Here is a 19,888-nt window from a genome sequence, read left to right as displayed (position 1 = left end):
ATTAGGACTCAGGTGTTCGGACTGCTAATCCAGCATTCTTTCACCCACTATAACCCAGAAGCCTCCCTGGGCCTCATCTTCACTGGAAGGGATTACAGCACCAACTTCAGTTTATTTGCACCAACCAGTGCTTCTAATCTGTTGCCTTGGAGAGATAATCCTACAAAATGTAGCAGAATGTAGATTCCAAAACCTGCAGAGATTACTTTTTATAGGAGAGGGATTATCTCTGTAATCCAATTAACTCAGCAAGCCAAGGGAAAAAAACCATAGGCTTTAGATTAGCATTGGGGGAGGAGGAGTTGGGCAAGAAGTTAATTCACATTAACAGGTTCAGGAACCTCTGAAGTGCTTTCCTAAATCCTAATCATTAATCTGCAAGGTGAACCAGTCCCTTTTGGAAAAAATATTTCAGCCATGAATCAAACAGTATTAATATTTAGAATGCATCCTTAGGAACGTCCCAGTTTCCTTTGAGAGCTGAGTACATTTCTCCCTGACCCAAATGACGGGCTTGTGACTTACTACACATTTCCCTCTTCAGCTTGGCTGCCAGGAAGCTTTGAGTCAGTTGACATACACATCTAGATACCAAATCAACATTATGATCCCACAGATAGTTCCCAAATTCCTGGAAATGGGAGATTAGTTCTATCATATGGGATCAGCTAACTAATCTTTCACCTCTCAGGGGGTCGTTTTTGCCATCTGTTGAGCCAAAAAGAATTTGCTGGCCACTACCAAACTCCCTAAACAATCTTCCCAGGTCTCCAGGCAACTTCCTATGTAACCTTACGGCCGCCGCCGCTGACAATCAAAGTGGTCATCAGATTGTTATTCTGCCTCCCATTTCAGTATCTCCTATGCTAATATGATCAATAATTATGCAGAGGGCAGTCATATTAAACTGCATTTATCCCCTGAAGGAAATGCTTATGTGCTCAGGATAGCCTGCATTTTCTGAGTATATTCCAAAATCTCTGAAGATTTTATTCATGCAAGGTAAGTTTGACCTTCAACTAAACTCAAATCTATAATTTAAAGTGGCCTCTTTGACTCAAAATCCTCTCCATTTCAATGCCAAATGGATCATCAGCTACTCTCCAAGTAATATTCGCTCCAAAGGAAGGTTCCTGCTACTGATCAACGCACATTTTTGCATTTCTACTCACAGACTTAAGTTCTGCTCTCCAATATGTGACTGTAGCTTAATTGACGGAGGAATGCAAAAAGAGATTCGCAGGCGTCTGACTACTGTCGACTCATTGACTTCCCTCAGAGAATTCTTTCACTTGTCTTTTAAATTTTCCTTTCTTGTCAAAATTGCAGGTGCAGATAAATGCTGGAATCTTATTTCAATCAGAAAGTGCCAAGAACAAGAAAAGATGGAGAATTTTGATTGTCGTTGAGGACAGAGCCTCAAACAGCTGGAGGCCTTCCATTCTCTTTTAGTTTCCATCCATCTAAGGGAAAAAATGCACTAAGGATTTCACTGAATTTGTGTGGAAAGATGAGGAAATTCACACTGCAATGAAGAACTGCGCTCCCAAAATAGCATTAACCTACAACAGCACTGCTTGGGGAGCAAGAGACCTTGAACGTGGTGGGTCCAACCTTGGGTAAAAGGTCAGAGGGATGCCCCCGATGGTTTCCGTGTGGCAGGTAGCCGAGGATGCCCTTGCTTTCCTTTCAGGGAGCCTTGAGCAGCTCAGGGATTTTCACCTCAGCCAGATTTTCTTCCCCAAGATGGAACAAATGTGTGTTTCAATTTCCGAGTGAACCTGGAAATGATTACGAGAAGGAAAAAAAAACCAAAACCAAAAACCAACCTAACTCTGACTTGGTTGTCATTCAGAGCCTCTCCTCTAGGGCGGGTCAAAATGATTTGTCTCAGGGTCCACCCAGTGCCGGCTCAGAAATCTGCAGCAGCCAGGCCACAGGGCTCGGAGAGATTCTAATGGGCTGTCTCCCCACCAGTCTGCTCCGGGTCCTCATGTCAGGGACTGTGTTTGTGTCTTCAGCCTCCAGCCCAGCTCCTGGCAGAGACTAAGTGCTCAGAAACCAACTGAAATGCAGCCCTTCAGTGAATAGTTGTTCATGTGTGAGAAACACCAGAATCTGCCCCTGGGCCAGATTTTAATTCTTCTCTGTTTTTGGTCCTAATCATCCCCTCACTCTGAGCCCTATCACTTTCCCCTCAGCTCTTCCACTACTCAGACCTGCACTGCCCAATATGGTAGCCACGGCCACACTTGGCTGCTGAGCACTTGAAATGTGGCTGATTCAAACCGAAATGGGCTGCACACTGGATTTCAAAGAGTCAGTACAGGAAAAAAATATAAACTAGCTCAGTAATTTTTGTATTGATTACATATGGAAATGGTCATACCTGGGTATGTATTATTAAAGTTAATGCCACCTGTTTTTTTCTTTTTTTAAATGTACTTTCTAGAAAAGTTAAAATAATCTGTGTGACTCACATGCTATTTCTATTTGGCAGCACTGACTCAGACCTTATCTGGCTCCCATTCAGACCCAGCTAGAGTCTACTACGACCCCTCTGACTTGATCAACACGGTGTCCAGCCAGACCCGCGCGCCCACCAACAGTTCCAGAAAGTCCCAGAAGCAAGTGCATAAGGTCAGTTCCACTTCTCCATCTGGTGGGCTACACGGCTCCAGCGGCAGGGCCCTACAATAGGCGTGCTCTGCTGCCCCCTGCTGACAAATCCCGTTCCTGCAGCCTCACGAGCCTCCAGAGCCCCTCCCTCTGGTCTCTCCTGCTAACAGGGGCAGGCCGCCAGTCTGGCCCTTCTCCTGCGCTTCCCACTTCCCCAGGCTTGGCATTCTGTTTTCAAGAGTAGGAATAAGAAGGAAAAAGGAGACTGCACCTTTCAAAAGGAAAATGTGTTGTGGAGGAAGCAGTTTCTTTTTAAGATCACTATGTATTGCTTTCAAAAATATAGAAGTATATTGTAGTGGCCTTCACACTTCACACCTGGCACATTTTCAAGTGTACAGATTCCCAGGCCTCTCTGGAAATCCTGGGTCAGGAGGTTAGAGTTGGAAGCCCAGGAATCTGTTTTTAACAAGCACCCCAGGTGGTCCTTGTTCCCCTAGAAGTTTAAGAAATATGGCTATTGAGCAGAGCTCCTCAAACTTGAAGGTGCTTCCTGACCACCTGGGACCTTATTAAATACAAATTCTTATCCAGTAAGTCTGGGCCGGGGGCCCGAGAACCCACACTTGTAACAGGCTCCACCGTGATGCTGATGCTGCTGGCCCGTGGCCATGCTTTGAGGAGTGAGTTTGTAGATACGCAGGCTCCGTGCCCCCAGGTGTATCCTTAACAGCACACCTGTTCTGTTTAGAATCACTACAAGCTCTGCTACAGCCTACCACTCCCACCGAGGCTTCTCTAAAAGCAAACTCAAATTGTTCTTTCTATTGTCTGGAAAAGCAAGGATGCCCCCTTTTGACGGCTCAAAATATTTCCTGTAAAATGCCAGAAGAGGAACAGTAAGTCTATTTCCTTCCAAAACATTTTTTAAATTACTAATAGTTAGAAAGAATTCCTTTCCCTAATAGATTAACTATTAAGCCCCCATATACTGAAACCACGTAGAGATCCTGGCCGTTTAAGATGACCATATGGTGGGGGTGACTCGGTGCTGTTGTGACTGTCCCTCTGGATGATCGCCCCCCAGGGTGAGCCACACAGGGGGCATCTGGGGCTCTGGAAATGAGGACTATCCAGAGCCTACAATCTTTAAGCTCAGTTTCTGCCTTTCTTTCTTAACCCTTTCCTCCTTGAAACCTGGCAAACTTGCTGAGTGCTGTTAGATCTGGCACTCACCCTGGTAAGGCTGTTACTGCTCTCAGCTGTTCCCAGGTTCTCTGAGAGTTTGCAGAGGTGGGAGTGGGCAGTGGATGGGGAGTGCCTTTATTGTATCAGCTTTGGTTAAACTATGTTTTAGAAACTTACTCTTCCTGATGGTGAACTTTGAATTTACTCAATGTTATGCCTTCCTTTATTTCCCAAGACATCATGAGACTGCCTCATAAACTGTGCAATTTCCAGACATCAATGAAATTGCATTTATTTAAGGCAAAAGCCCTTTTGGAGGGGGACCTTATATGATCAAAACATGACATACACATTAGGAGATGGAAATTATCTGACCATTCAGTTCTTGGCTTAACTTTCAAGGCTTGGAATATGAGCCTACCATTTATCCGCATAGTTTCACAGATTGGTGGTGGTGGAGGAGGGGGTTTGTTTGTTTGTTTTGTTTGTTTCAAGGCCAAGAAAATCTATCTTAACAGTTAATGCCTTCCCATCCCCACTCCCACATTTTGAAAAGACTCCTTCCATAGTTACCAACACAGCTCCCATTAAAGTCAAATTTCCTTAGATGAGGAAGTCACTGAATGCCTAATTACACATGCAATGCTGGAAAAAAAAATATTAAGACTGCATTTCCATTGCCAGCTTTCTTTTCCCATTACACAACAGAAGATTTATCCTTTCATCTCATGCGTGAGCATTGCTCTTGCAAGCTTCTGGTTCCATATAACATATATTAGTATATCATTCACTATTAGCGCCAACCTTGACAATCCAGAAGTTATGCCTCTCTCAATGTTATATATAGTCTTTATTCTGAGCTAGAAACAAACCAAACCAAAAATAATCACCAAATCCCACATCCTGACTGTCACTTACCCAGACAGAGTGACATTGCAACACCCCAGGGCCCCACAGATCTCCTGTGAGCTGTGTGGATTCCTGCCATGGGCTGCACCCACACAACTATCAAATGCCATTCGCTGGCAGAAAGCCCATTTAAACCTTTATCCAATGGCATGTTCGGGGCTTTTTTCTGGACAGGTTGCTTCTGCCTGTGGAAGTAAGTGAGTGCTCAGCGATCAGTCATTGTCCAGGAATCAATCTTAGGTCGCACTGAAAGTGACCCCACAGAACGGGTACCGCACACATATGCACATTCACCTACGTTCATTTCCAAGGGCTTAGACCTCGGAACATTCATTTGGTTTGATCAGAAGCAAGCTCCAAGGTCGGAAAGGGAGGAAAGAAAAACTGCAACCTTTAATTGGGCCGCTGCTGGCCGAGCCTCAGGTGTGTGGGTGTCACCTAGTTTTTCCAGGTGTCAGCACAGACAGGATTTGATAGATAGCAAACTTGGCCCTCAACTCTCGGGGACAACTGCGTCAATGCCTGGATCTCCTACCGCTTCACATTGCTAGCGGGTTCCACGGAAACGCGGCTGACAGACTGTTGAGCGGAGGCAGCTCGGGCGGGGTGGGGCGGGCAATTTGCTGAGTGGCACGGCAGACGTCATCGTGTCACACAGAGTCTCAGCAACTCACTTCGGGAGCCATCCACTTCCTGGGCTCCTTGCCCCGTGCCTCCGGAGATTCTGCCAGGATAAACCAAGTCATAAAAATTCAGTGCTCTAGACACTGGCATGTGGGGACTGGGGCTGGACGCTGAGGCCTTGGGATTTTCTGCTTCTAGTGGCTGCTGTCATGAATAGTCCCAACTGTAGCTTCCCAGGCTCCTAATGCAAATCTTTTATTTGTGAGCGTGGGAGTAAGAGGTCAAAGCCCCAGAAGAGTCTTCTGGTGTTCAAAGAATAGGAAGACACTTTTTTTTGATTGGTGGTACCGGCCAGCGATGCCCCCTTAGAACCTTGGGAGATGTCCTTAAGTCTCTGGGTTCTTTTCAAGCTCAGGGCTTGTGCCTCCCTGGAGTGAAGGTCATGACCGCTGCGCAGAAGGCCAGCTCCTACCCTGGTGCCCGCAAGCACACCCAATCGATAGCACTAATTTTTTTTTTTTTGCATAGATCCCCTAATATATAAATACTCCCACCACCCCAGTCTCTATCACAGTGGTTCTCAAACTCTTTGGCCTCAGGACCCTTTTACACTCTTAAAAACTATTGAAGACCCCAAAGAGCCTTTGTTTATGTGGGCTCTATTTATGTGGGCTACCAATATTTACTGTATACACATTCCTGTACATACCAGAGAGACATCATCACACGTCACATAGCCTCTGGAAAACACCACTGTGCATTCGTGAGAGACTGAGAGTGACAGTGGTAAATAAGATCTTAATATTTTTGTGAAAATAGTTTTGACCTCCCAGACCTCCTGTAAGTGTCTTAGAAACCCCCAGATGTCTGTGGATCACACTTAGACAGTCACTGACCTATCAAATGACTCTATTATCTTGTCTGATATCAGATTTACTCATCTATTCATTTGTTGACTTGGTCTCCTCCACCTGAATGTAAGTTCCATGAGTGCAACAACTTGGTCTTCTTCACCCCTGTAATGATAATTTCTGTAACAGTGCCTGGAATATAATGTGTGCACAAAAAAGTCCTGGCTATTCCTCAGGCACTGATAATGATCTCAAAACCAGAGCGTGGCAGAAATTTCTCCTTCCCGCAGCTGGTCTCCCTGATTGAACTCAACCAGGGTCCAAGTCATTCAGTACTGACTAGGGTTGACTAGAATCAATCACTACTTAATATCAACCCCAGGGTGAAACCAAGAAGAGAATTACTAGAGCCAGAAGATGAAGTCACTAAGATCTGTTTTTTCTAAACTTTTTAAAAAGCCAGTTTTATGGGATATTTCCTGACTGGCTTATCGTTCCCACCCTACACACATTCCTCCCTCCAGAATGTCCCTCTGCCCCCCCTGGGTCTACAATACAGGCAGGTCACCCTGCCTCAGTCTTGTCACCCACTCTCCTTCTTGTCAGTCAACACTGTACAATGTTGATCTTTTAGAAAGAATTCAGGAAGGACATGTACTCTCGTCACTATGCTCCATGAGTCAGCACATGTGAGTTTGGCTCCATACATTCAGCATGCAAGAAACACCACATTGATTTTCTAGCCACTCTCCCTCCTGCCTGGTGGGATATTCTGCACCAGATATTTCAGCTACTTGCTCCCGCATGGCAAGCCCATCAGTGGTCATCATTGAGAAGAGCTGTCTCCAGGGGCACCAGGACCCTAGGAAGCAGGTAGTTTTCTAAGGGGATGGAACTGGCAGAGAAGGCCAGTGTGACCAGAGCAGAGTGAGAATGAGGTCAAGAGGGAGGTAGAAGCCAATTCATGTTGGCCTCCTAGACCCTGGTAAAGAGGGGTCTTCACCCAGCTTGTGATGGCCACCACTGGATGGTTGTGAGTAAAGAGTGACATCTCTGGCTTGCTGTTTATAGACAGCATTCTCACTGCTATGCAGAAAATAAACTGTAAGTTTTGGAGGAAAGCCAGAATGATGACAGAAAGACCAGGATGATAGAAGGCTATTATAGGGGTCAAAATGAGAGGTGGGGGTGACTTGGACCAGCAAGTGGAAGTGATGAGAGGTTGTCCAACCAAGATACATTTTGAAGATGTATTGCTATAACTTGCAGTTAGATTGATATGGGTATAAGGGAAATGGAATAATCAATGATGATGCTTGATGTTCAACCTGAGCAAAATCTAGGCAAATACATTGAGATAGAGAAGATGAAGTTAGGAGCAGGTTTGAAGGATAAAATCAAGTTCTATGTTGAAGGAGTCCAATTTGAGGTGCCTATTTGAGGTACCCATTTCCAATTGGAAATGTCAGATAGATGGACTTACGCAAGTATGGAGCTCCAGGGTGTTGCAGAGATTGGAGCTGAGGATATATATTTGGAAGATGTTGGCACATAGATGGTATTTAAACTCACAGGACTACATGTCACCCAAGAGAATATAAATAGACAAGAGGAGAGAAGGGGTAGAGGACTGAGTCCTAGGACATTGCAACATTTTGAGGTGAGAAAGAGGAGAAGCCAGAAAAGGAGACTGAGAGGTAGCAGGAAAAATAGGAGGGTATGCAGCAAGACAAAGCAATTAATTGCATCAAATCCTATTGAGAATTCAAGTAAGATAAAGATTGAGAATTGACCACTGGATTAGGCAAGATTTTGACCTGGATAAGTACAATTTCAGCAATATGATGGGGATAAAAGTCTGATTGGAGTGGGTTGAGAGTATGGAGATTTCTAAGCTGAATGGAGGACCAAATAGGGGCATTTACTTTTGTTCCCTCTTGGATTCCCACTAAAATGACAATAAAGGGTTTAAATGCACAAACCTGTGTAACAGAGAATAAGAGAGATGATAAGAGCATATGAGAGATGTTAATAACATTTTGAAATCTGGAGAGCAGATGGATGAATGGTAACTGACCTAGTAGTCTGAAGAAAATTGAAAGCTAGGCACCTATAGTCTGGAAGTGCAAGAAATGGTCTAATTCACACCAAACAAAACAAAACAAAACAAAACAAACTCAGGAAAGCTCAGGAAGTGGAGGTATCAGGTACTTATAATGGTGGTGGTGCTAGAGGCGACTGCAAGAAGGAATGAGTGAAAGCCTCCATGAGAAGAAAAAGTCTCCTAGACCCTCTCTCCACTCCCAAACAGCAAATGACTGCTCCTCCACCACCCAATCAAAAGACTAGAAGCCCAGAGAGAATGAACTATAGGGACTCTGGACTGGGAGAACCAAAGCAAACATGAGAGTGAAATAAAGGTTATTTCCACTGTGCAAAGTCTTAATTGCATTCTCTCTTAGAGAAAACTGGAGGATGTATGACATCAAAACAAGAGGGTAAACCAAGAAAGGGGGACCCAAGAGTCAGGGGACCCAACATAGGAAATGGTAAAAGGGAATGCCCAGGAAAACAGCAAAGAGATGTCCAGGATGATGTCCATACAGCAGGCCTAGAGAGCAAAAAGTTCAGACTGGAGAATAGGGATGGAGGACTCCAAGAAATAATGTCTCCAAGAAAAAGAAACATGTTAGCTACTTTATACTTCTACAAGAGAGTTCGGGAGTAAGTTGTAATAAGTATAGAGAAAACCAAGCAAAGGACAAAATGAGGAAGTAACTCCAAAGAAATTGTACAAGAAAGGAAGTACAATCATAGTATATTAAAAGGCTCAGTTAGGACTTTGTATTAGTCATAATAACAATGAATATTGATTTAACCAAAATTGTCGTAGACATATATTGAAAGGACAGTAGGAAGAGAAAGAAGGTAAAAAGACTAATTCTTTGTCTCCCACAATAGATAATAATACATAAAACTGAAAAATCTATCTATATGTATAGATTTCCTCCACACTGTGGCACACTTGTTCCTGCTGTTCTTGCTGTAATTCCCTAGCATCGCTCCACTGCCTGCCTTTCTATTAGGTCACCTCAAAGTTAGGCTAGTAGTCTCTGTCACCTCAGAGGTATGCCTGCCTCAGTTCCTCTGATATGTGCGATTCATATGTCTCCAGACCTACCTCACTTTCACTAGGGATAGGAAAACGTAGTTCCTTTTGCTCATGATTGTTTTTCTTCCCCTCTCTTGGTTCTCTCCCTGCCTTATATCCACCTTTCACTCCATGAGCCAACCCAAGGCCCAGTAAAAACTTTTTCTCTCCGACTGATTCTACTGACTCCTTTCCCTATGGTGCCTCCCATACCTCAGTTATATCCTAGTTTTTCTGTTGACTACTTTTCTGTGGATCAGATTCAAATGGTGAGTAGGTGCAGGTAAAGTTTACAAGGGGAGGATATGGCTGCCATCCTCTTCACAGGAAGCAATTGGCAGTAGCATAGAACTAATCTAGTCTGCAATGGTATACAATCAGCGGGAGAGCCTTGTCCTGTGTATGTCTCTTATGACAGTGTAATTATTTGGGATCCTGTCTTGCTTGGGAGGATGGCAAATGAAGGGGAATAGCTGGCTCTGGTTATGTACTGAACAGCCTCAAATTCATAAGGAGGAATGAATTACTAATCTGTCAAGAGAATGGGGGGGGATTCTAGATCCTATTCCCAAACCCAAGATCTCCTCTGGCTCCAAATTTTTCAAATTTGTTTTAAAGTAACTGTTCTGTTTTCTGTAACAATAATTTTATTGTAGCAAAGATTATTCATGTATCTCAAAATCCACTCTTTCCTTTTTAAGTAATAGTACTGTTAATTTTTACCTGGACACATGGCCATCAGAATAAAAACTATATCTCCAGATTCCCTTGCAGTGAGGTGTGGCTATATGTCTAAATCCTAGGCAAAACGGGTGTGTGATTTCTGGGTCACATTCTTAAAGGTAAGGGATGTACCATCCCTTCACCCTTCCCTGTCCCCTTCCTGATGTTTGGGACGACAAAGAAAGAAGAGAGAAGGAGCCAAGGTCCCTGGATGATCCTATGGAGTAGAGCCCCTAAAGCTACCCTGGATCACCTTCACAAGACAGAAATAAACTATCTTGTTCAACCCACTGTTATGTTGGGATTCTGTTATGTGCATCTGAAATTGTATCCTAACAGCCTCATCCTTCTCTTTCTTTAGCTATGTAAGTGTCAGACACGTACAAAATATCTAATTAATGCTTTGATCTTCCCATCCTTCATTCTAGTCTTGAGTCTACCATTGATAAGATTGTCACTATGGTGATTTCCCCCTTAATAATGGAAAATTTTAAATTATATCTAAGATAAAGATGAGTCTTCTTTCTGAATGTTAGTGTCTACAAATGCTTTGGCTAGATCCTATCCCCAAACTTCAGATGATAAATGACTGTCTTTAGGTAAGTTAAATAGCAAGTGTAGGAGTAATTGAACAATAATCTTTGAATAGTAATCTTTAAACAGAACTAGTTGTGTTTAGTTCTGAGCATTCTAACAGAAATGATTTCCTTTTCAAGATGCCATCTTGTTCTTCCCTATTTATATTGTTATTGCTAAACCACCCAATTTTAATTATCATTTAATTATCTTTATCTACAGTTGAGTGCCCCCTTCTGTTGGAAAGCCTATTTTATATAAACCAAACCATGGGTAATTACCGATCAAAAGCAGATTTATCTAAATTCCCACTGAAACTAGATGAGACAGTTCCTTTAAGTCAGAAAATCATTCAACAGTAGATCCAGGAAAGGACAGCATTAAATTTGAATTTATAGAATACCAATAAAATTATAGTCACCATAGGGAATCAGTTCTTATCTATACTGCCTGCTGTGGGAGTATGGAATCCCAATTCTAGATTCATCTTCTAGGATGTATATTGTGGCAGATACTATAAGTGGATTCACTCACCATTTTTTTTCCAACCCACATTTTCTTGCCCTCTTCTACACAGAGGTTGGGGACAAAAAAACATTAAACTTCATGTTCTAGCCCCATTTCATCCCCTTGCAGTAAGGAAACACCATATGACACAGTTCTGGTCAATGAGACATATGTAGAAATCTATTTAAAAACACAAATGACCAGTTTTTCCACTATTGGGTATATACCCAAGAGAATTGAAAGCAGGGACTCAAATAGATACTTGTACACCCATATTCATAGCAGCATTATTCACAATAGCTAAGAGGCGGAAACAATCCAAGTATCCTTCATCAGATGAGTAGATCAACAAAATGTGGTATATACAAACAATGGAATATTATTCAACCATAAAAAGGAATAACCTTCTGATACACGTTACCACCGGGATGAATCTTGGAAATGTTATACTAAGTAAAATAAGCCAGACACAAAAGGACAAATATTGTACGATTCCAATTACATGGGGTACCTAGAATAGGCAAATGTGTAAGGACAAAAGTAGAATAGAGATTACCAAGGGCTGAGGGCAAGGGGCAGGGTGGTGGTTGTTGTTTAATGGGTACAGAGTTTATGTTGGAAATGATTAACAAGTTCTGGAGATGGATAGTGGTGGTGGTTGCACAACATTGTGAATGTACTAAATGCCACTGAACTATACACTTTAAAAATAAAGTGTTGAATTTAATTTTTATGTATTTTACCACAATAAAAATATGAACTAAAAATCTTTGTACCTATTTTTAATTAACAAATTATAAGTCTGGGTCTCTCAATTCTATATTTTGTTTAAAGATTCAATACACTAAAAAAAAAAAAACGATTCCATATACTACTGAATGGAATTTTTAATTCCTACTCAAGGTGCCTATAAGGCAGCTCATTTTTACCCAAGACTGACAGGAGGTAAAACCAACAATAAACAAAGGCAGAAGACTGTGGCTCCCTAATATTCTGTTTTGCTTCTCTACCTTGAAGACTTGGAAGACAGATGGGGTTTGAGAGGAAAAAGGAAGAAAGATGTGCAACCCACCACTTGGTAATGAAGACAAAAGGAGTCTCTTCACAGGGCAGGATAGCCCATGGCAGATGAGCAGGAAGGAGAGATATTCCTCACAGAAGTTTAAGGTAATCCTCCATTTTGGGGTATCTTGCCTAGTTGGGAAGCTTGTCAGTGAGAGCGAGGTGTTAGCCTCAAGACCAAGCTGCTTCATGGCCTGAGACTTTACACAAAGAGGCCTTTCCCCTCATCTCCTCTGGATTCTGAGCCCAAGCCCAACACATGCTTCATACTTGGTAATTGTAATAAGCTAACATTTGTTGAGTGCTTATTTTGCCAGGCACTGCTGGAAGCATTGTATGTATGTTACCTCATCTAAATCTTACAGAGTCTCTGTGAGATACATACATATTATTTCCATTTCACAGATGAGGAAATTGGAGCAAAAAAATATTCAGATGATCTGTCTAAGGTCACATGGATGACAAATGGCAGAGCCAGGATTGGAACCCAGGCAGTCTGCCCCAGATCGCTCCCACTTAAACACTCTTTTATGCTGCTTCTTAAATCCTATAGATAATTGTTTTCTGAGTAGTGTCTCAGTCCCCAACTGTGATTTAACTTCAAAATATTTTTAGCTAGTACTGTCTCTGCCATCATCATGGTTTGTTTACAGAGGAACAAAAATAATGTATGTCTGTGTATGTGATTATACAAGTCAAATAACTTCCTATTTCATAATTATATTAATTAGGGTAACATTAGCAGCTGTTCTGGATACAACCCCAAAGTCTCATTTGCCTAACACAATGGAAGTCTAATTCTTACTAAAGTAAAGTACAAAATAGCTGTTCCTAATCAGATGGTCCCTCTCACAAACAGGCTTCCAGGATTATGGTTCCACCATCTTGGAAACTCGTGGCACCTAAAGTCGTCATGCTCTTCTGCATCAAGCAGGAAAGAAAAAGAGCATGGAAGCCTATCTGTTACCGAGTGTTATTTGCCAGGCCTGGAAATGGCACCTATTTCATGGGCTCACAGGCCATTGGCTCAAACACAATCACATAGCCTTATCTAACCACAAAGGAGGCTGGGAAATACCAACCAGTTGCGTGCCTGGGAAGATGTGAAAATGAGTTTTGGGTGAATACATGGAAGTCTCTGCCATAACAGCTTTCTCACCTATTAATGCATTTGCATAGTCAATGTTCTCACAGCCTTTCTGAGCCACAGATTTGAGTCTTTGCAAAGTATCCTGAACAGAGAGGATGGACTACCAATAAATTTTCCCCCATCCTCTTCTCAACTACATCTATTATTACTACCCTTATTCTTTATGTAACCTTACAGATTAAAAACCCATAAGCAATGTAGGAGAGTTTGAAGCTTTCACTGATTGCTCTCTTAGAGAAATATCACCTAAGGTCTGACAATATGACCAAAAAAGGTTCCCCAACTATTAACACTTTCGTAAAACTTATATTTTAACATCGTTATGGCAAACATTACGTTCTAACAGATCAGATTACAATCTCAAGCAGCAGGAAATGGGGCTATGATTTTAGCCCCTTTTCTGTTTAATTTTATACTTTAATAGTCTGACACGACTTCTAGGTTAATTGAAAGCATGCTTACGTGTCATACCTGATAAAAAGGGGATGGTAATGGGATCTTTCTATCAAAACTAGGAATGACCCCCAAACACAATTGGTCTGAGTATCTATTATCAGTGAAATAAGGTAATAGTTAAGCTGTAAAATAAATTAAGGCATGGCTTTTATTTTTATGATTTATTTATCTATTTGAGAGAGAGCACGCATGCATGAGTGGGAGGAGGGGCAGAGGGAGAGAACCCCCAAGCAGATGCCCCCCTGAGCATGGAGCCCAGTATGGGCCTCAATCTCATGACCCATGAGACCATGACCTGAGCCGAGACCATGACCTGATCTGAAACCAAGAGTCGGACCCTTAACCAACTGAGCCACCGAGACACCCCAAGGCATGGCTTTTAAGACACATTAGTAGCATTTGATGATTTTTAAAGAACAATCCCATTCCTTAAAAATTTAACATGATATATTCATAAATTGAGTTGGCAGTTGCCATAAACACCTCTTGCAACTATACTAAAAATATGTATGTATTTAAATAAGGACAAACAGGCAGTGTTCAAAAATGAAAAGAGTAAAAGCTATATTCAGGCAATATGGTTATGAGTGACTCTTTTTCTCCTTTCAAATTTCTCTTAAATATTTTTACATCGGATCAATGATTTTCTCACAATTTATTGCAAAGAATGAAGAAAAAGAAGATTCCTCTCCTGTTTTTAATACACCTATAACAAGCCTTCCATTCTTGGGTGAGAAAGAGTTATCATGTCTCTCTCGTTTGGCAGAGTGAGTAGTTCTCAAGTGAAGTGTAGGATTTTAAAAAATTACAGTTCCCTGATAAGGACTGAGGGAAATTAATTTTTTAAAGAGTGAGAAAAGAACACTTTCCTAAAGGATACACATGCACTGGTCAGTCTTTTCCAAACACTGACAATGCCTGAAGCTTGCTACCCTGACCAGCATGTTCATTATTAAGAAGCAGGGAGGTGAAGGTACTCTTTGACTTAGAGAATATTTTATTGGCAGAAGCTCCAAAGAGAGCCTTTCTTTAAATATTCACTGTGATCAGCATTCCCCATCACCTCAGGGGTTTACTGAGAACGCCAAGAAAGTCTGTTTTGCATCCTTAGGCAAAGGTTAGCCATTTCAGGGGGTTGGTGTATGTGATTTGTTTTCTTATGGACAACATAATTCTGTCCCTGAAAAAAATCACCTTTTTTCTTCAAGTCTTTCAAACAGTCTGAACGTCTTTGAGATTCTTAAGCTCATCACTGAGTATCAAAAAGGGCCACTATAGCTAAACCCACAATTTCCCAAGTTCATTAAAACTCCCATCCTCGTGGCCCTATTAGGTGCTGGGACTTCCTTGCCTCACCTACTTGGATGTAACATAACGTCCAAGAAGACTCTGGTATTTGAAGTTTCCCCATGAGGCAAAGTTAGGCATTCAAGGATCTATCCCTCATTTTATTCTATAATTTGGCCCGAGACATATGCAGAGAATTATTATAGCTCTCATATCCTGTGTTCATCATCTAGTATCTATTTCCAACCAGTCCTTCACATCTATGAAATTTACCCACTGGCAGAAGATGCTACTTAGGATGGAGAACTGTGTCTTGGCTATAGAAAACATAATGCAAAAGAAAATAGGAATCTGGATCTGATAATGGGTCAGGAAAATGCTCTTCCTTCTTGTTTTCAGTTTTCCATGGGTCCCTTGTGTTTCTGCTTGACCTGTGGCAGTCTTTATTACAAATTCCCTGCTCCAGTGGACAGTAATAGTAGACAGAGGTAGTGCTTGCCTCCGGGACAGAGGGCAGATTTGTTTGCTGTCCAGGATAATAAAGAACAGTTCTCTCCAGGGCAAAGTCTTGGCAGGTTTGCAAGAAATCCCCTGGTAAGACTGGTGGTTTTCTAAGCTCGTGGTCCCTCAGCCATGGTGCAAACCCAATGTATGTGCAGCATTCCCTTGGGCCACCTCCACGTCGTCCCTGTGCAGCCCAGGGGTGAAGGAGGATGGGTTAGGATGTGAAGATCATACTGCCTACTGTACCATGAGCAATGCAGTCCTTTGTTTTTGATCCAGGAAGTTCATGCCTTCCTTCCAACACGCAGGAAATTGGCAGACTAACTTGTTAGCTTGAAAGTAGGGTAAAATCTCCAACTCTTCACAATTCTTGACTTTTCTAACAAGAGATAGCCCACCATCAGGATGAGGACAAATAGGTATATATGATGGCTAGTATTAACGTGTGCCTTCCACTCCTATGTACTTATCATAGATGACTCGCTATAGTAAAATATCTCCTGCGCTTACCAGAGGACATAACTGATGTCAACTTCACACAGACTCATCAACTGTGTTCCCAGAATGTCTTTAACAAACGTAATGCCTCTATAAATGCCAGTGATGTGGCCTGGCTACACACTTAGCTTTGAAGAGAGCTTTCCCAGGAGGAAGCTGGTCTTGTTTTTGTTGAGTAGATCAGAGTTCCTCCAGGAAAAGACAGCACTTCAGAGAATGAAAGCTGAGATGCTGGTAAATCCTGCTAACTCAAATAACCTTCAAATAGGAAACAGTAAAATACCTAAAAGCTGTATGCAGATATCTGAGGTATAAAGTGAACATTAACGCCATGCCAGCCATACCTAAGAACATCCTGTAATTTTTTTTAGAAAAAAATTAATTACTTTCCATTTGAAGTGTTTAATCTTTTTCTAACGATGAAAGAACTAAGAAAAAAACATGGTAGAATCCAGCCATCTCGAAAAGTCACAGCTTTATGATACTGACTCACAAACTTGTGTTAGAAACTTTGATCTACACAGAACACCTAAGATGTAGACATCGTTAATGTTTTGCTATTACTGACCACCCAGGGATAGTGTAGGAGAGAAATTTGTTTCCAGTATCTATGCCTTGTATCTCAGACTAACACAACCCTTGAGATATAGATTACATTAAATCAAGTATTTATGAGACATTGTTCTCCTTTAATCCTATGTATATTGTGTTTCTGCTGTAAGCTAAGTAGAAAGCAGGTTTAGCAACTTCTAGTTTGGACTTTACCCTTGCTTTCTGCTGAAAGGATGGAGCCTTATAGTACAGTGGTACACTGTTTCTCATCAGTAATATCATTTGCTGCCAGTGAGAGGTTCTTTAACATCCATTTTGTTTGGGAAGAGGAGGGGCCAGTATTTTAAAGATAACTTTTTAAATGGACATTGAATCCAAACCAAATTTCTAAAACTTTTCTAAACTTTATAAACTTTTTCTTTCCTTTCCCTTTGAGATATATCCCCAAGAGACCAAAGCCAATCATAATAATAAAAGTGCAAATTACAATCACACTACCATGCTGAAATACATTTTTACGTATAATTTTGCAAAGATAAACAGATGTAAAACGACATTGTTACAAGAATATGGGAAAATAGGCACTGTCATATTTTGCATGATAGGAGAGCAAATTGATATAACGTCTATATAGAGCAATTAGGCAATGTATCAGAATTTTAAACACAGAAACCCATCAGCCCAGATTTGAACTTGTAGGAACTTAGCATACAGGCACACTTGCACACAGGCAAAATGACATCCATTCAAGGTTATTTATTGCAGCATTTTTGAAGTAGCAAAAAATTGAAACAACCCAAGCACAATGCAATACTGCGCCACCACTAAAAAGAATGGCATAGGGGCGCCTGGGTGGCTCAGTCGTTAAGCGTCTGCCTTTGGCTCAGGTCATGATCCCAGGGTCCTGGGATCGAGTCCCGCATCGGGCTCCCTGCTCCGCGGGAAGCCTGCTTCTCCCTCTCCCACTCCCCCTGCTTGTGTTCCTGCTCTCGCTATCTCTCTCTCTGTCAAATAAATAAATAAAATCTTAAAAAAAAAAAAAAAGAAGAATGGCATAAATCTATACCTAATGATATGATAGGGCCTCTAGGAAAGGTGCAAAGGTGTATACAGTGTATGATAGCATTTGTGTAAAAAATTTTAAAATGGTACCTATCCATAATATAGGTAACTTTGTGATGTGTTGACTTGACTAGCCAGGACTACATTTCCCAACATTCCTTTCTCTGTATGTGTCCAGGTAGGGTGGGCCTCAAGAGACATTTTTGTAGGAGATTTGGAAAGCCGAAATCAAGGTTTCCAAGGTGGAAGCAGGCACATTTGAAGTTCACACACAGTGTTGTTTATCTGTTGGCACCTCTCCTTAGCCCAGCCCCTGCAACTGCTTCACCTTCTCCTGGATTCTCCTTCAGTTTCCCCAACTCTGGGCCAGGTGTGTGCTTGGTTAGCTCTGTGAAGGGTACTGGCTTCTTCAGCAGGACACCCCCACCAAGTCAGGGGCAGAGAGAATGGACAGAGGTTCTAATTTATCCTTGTGGATTCCAGCCCATGCTCCTGGGTTCCAGCTTGTTCTTCTCCAGTTTTTTCCGTTTTCCCTCTCTACCTGCCTGTCCTGTTGACTTCAAGCTCTAGCATCACAGCCTTACATGGACTGTTTAGCTGACTTCTGCAAGTGCATCAGATAAAATCACTACAACAAACCCGTATGTAACATCTGGGACAAATAAGAATGAGGGGATAGTAGTTGAGTCCAGAGAAGGATAGAAGTAGAGTGACTCAGAAGGGGAAAGGAAGGAACACCACTTGTGCTTCTAAGTGTTGCACCGTGTGAATCTAGTACCTGTTTTAAAAATAAACATTTGAGACGTTTGAAAATTCCTTAAATTATCTTTCTCATATTTGCATTAGAGATACAGAAATATTTACCCTTTGTTTCTATTCCTTTAAATAGAGTCAGAGTTGCTTTCTATATTTATAAAAGGTTTTGCATGTCACAGGGGACTGAAAAGGGAAAAGGGAAAAGGGAACTTACATGGTTTCTCTTTCTAGAATCAGCCCTAAGTGTAAGAGAACAAAGCTAGGATATTGGGCCTCATGTGCCCTTTGTCTCTTGCTCTTTCTAACATCCTCTACAGAAGGATCCCATTTGTGGGGATGCCTAAGACTTATAGCACTGTGAATCACTTAAAATGCCCTAAGATAACTCGTCCCTCTTAAGATTATATGTAATCAGCTTAGATAATCCATCAGTTATGTAGGAAAGTAGATTCTATGAAAGGTAGATCACGTCCAAATGGTTTGTTCAGTACATGTGGGACCAACCGTACTGCATCAGGTCACAGTTCCTGGAGGGGTTCTTTGACTCAGGACTTTGGAAATAGTAAAACCTGTTTAAAAAATCAACATAACCCATGATAAAGATGATAATCATAACAACTGGATAACTTTATAATCTTTAAAGTGTTTCTGCACACATTGACTCATTTCTCAATTATATAGGAATAGCAAATATTAATTACCACATATCAGGCATTGTGCAAAAACCTCCGCATACTCTGGGTGAATCCTGAGTGTACCATGATGAACTTCATTTTACAAATGAATACATCAAAGCTTAAAGACATTGACACTTACCCAATATACCCAGGTAAGTCTCACAATTAACATTTGAACACAGACCACTTGACTCCGGAGCCCATGCTCTTCACTAGGATTTCTCACTGTAGCCTGCTGACAGAGGTAGGTTGAGTTATTAGTATCTCTATTTTACAAAAAAAAGAAAAAGAAACAACCTAAGGACTCAGAGGGTATGTGATTTGTCAAGGCCACATAGCTAAGGCAAAGAGGAAATCAAAATAAGAATATCTGACTCCATATATTACACTCTGGTGCACTTAACCCCAGCTGATTAGGATGTGTATACATGAAAGCATTCTTGCTTGACCATGTAGTCCTTACAGAAGATTAGCAAATTCTTCTAACTGTGGACAACTAGAAGAACAGTCTATTAGCTATAGTAATCCTGAGTGATGTTTTTTTGTTTGTTTTTGTTTTGTTCTGTTTTGTTTTTTTGTCCTGGACATGTGTTGTCTATTTCTTGGACATTTCAATGGGCCTCTCAGGGGGCACAGAAGTTCTCAGACTTTTGCAATTTCCCCAAATCTAATTATTGTAACTCTTCTCTGCTCCTACAGCTGCTTCTTTTTTTAAAAAATTTTAAAAATCAATTTA

This window comes from Mirounga angustirostris, unplaced genomic scaffold (assembly GCF_029215605.1).
Source record: "Mirounga angustirostris isolate CCGP_5_RB_7025 unplaced genomic scaffold, mMirAng1.0.hap1 SCAF_10, whole genome shotgun sequence".
NCBI lineage: Eukaryota > Metazoa > Chordata > Mammalia > Carnivora > Phocidae > Mirounga > Mirounga angustirostris.
The sequence above is the reverse complement of the archived record's forward strand: the minus strand, read 5'-3'. Positions refer to the sequence as shown.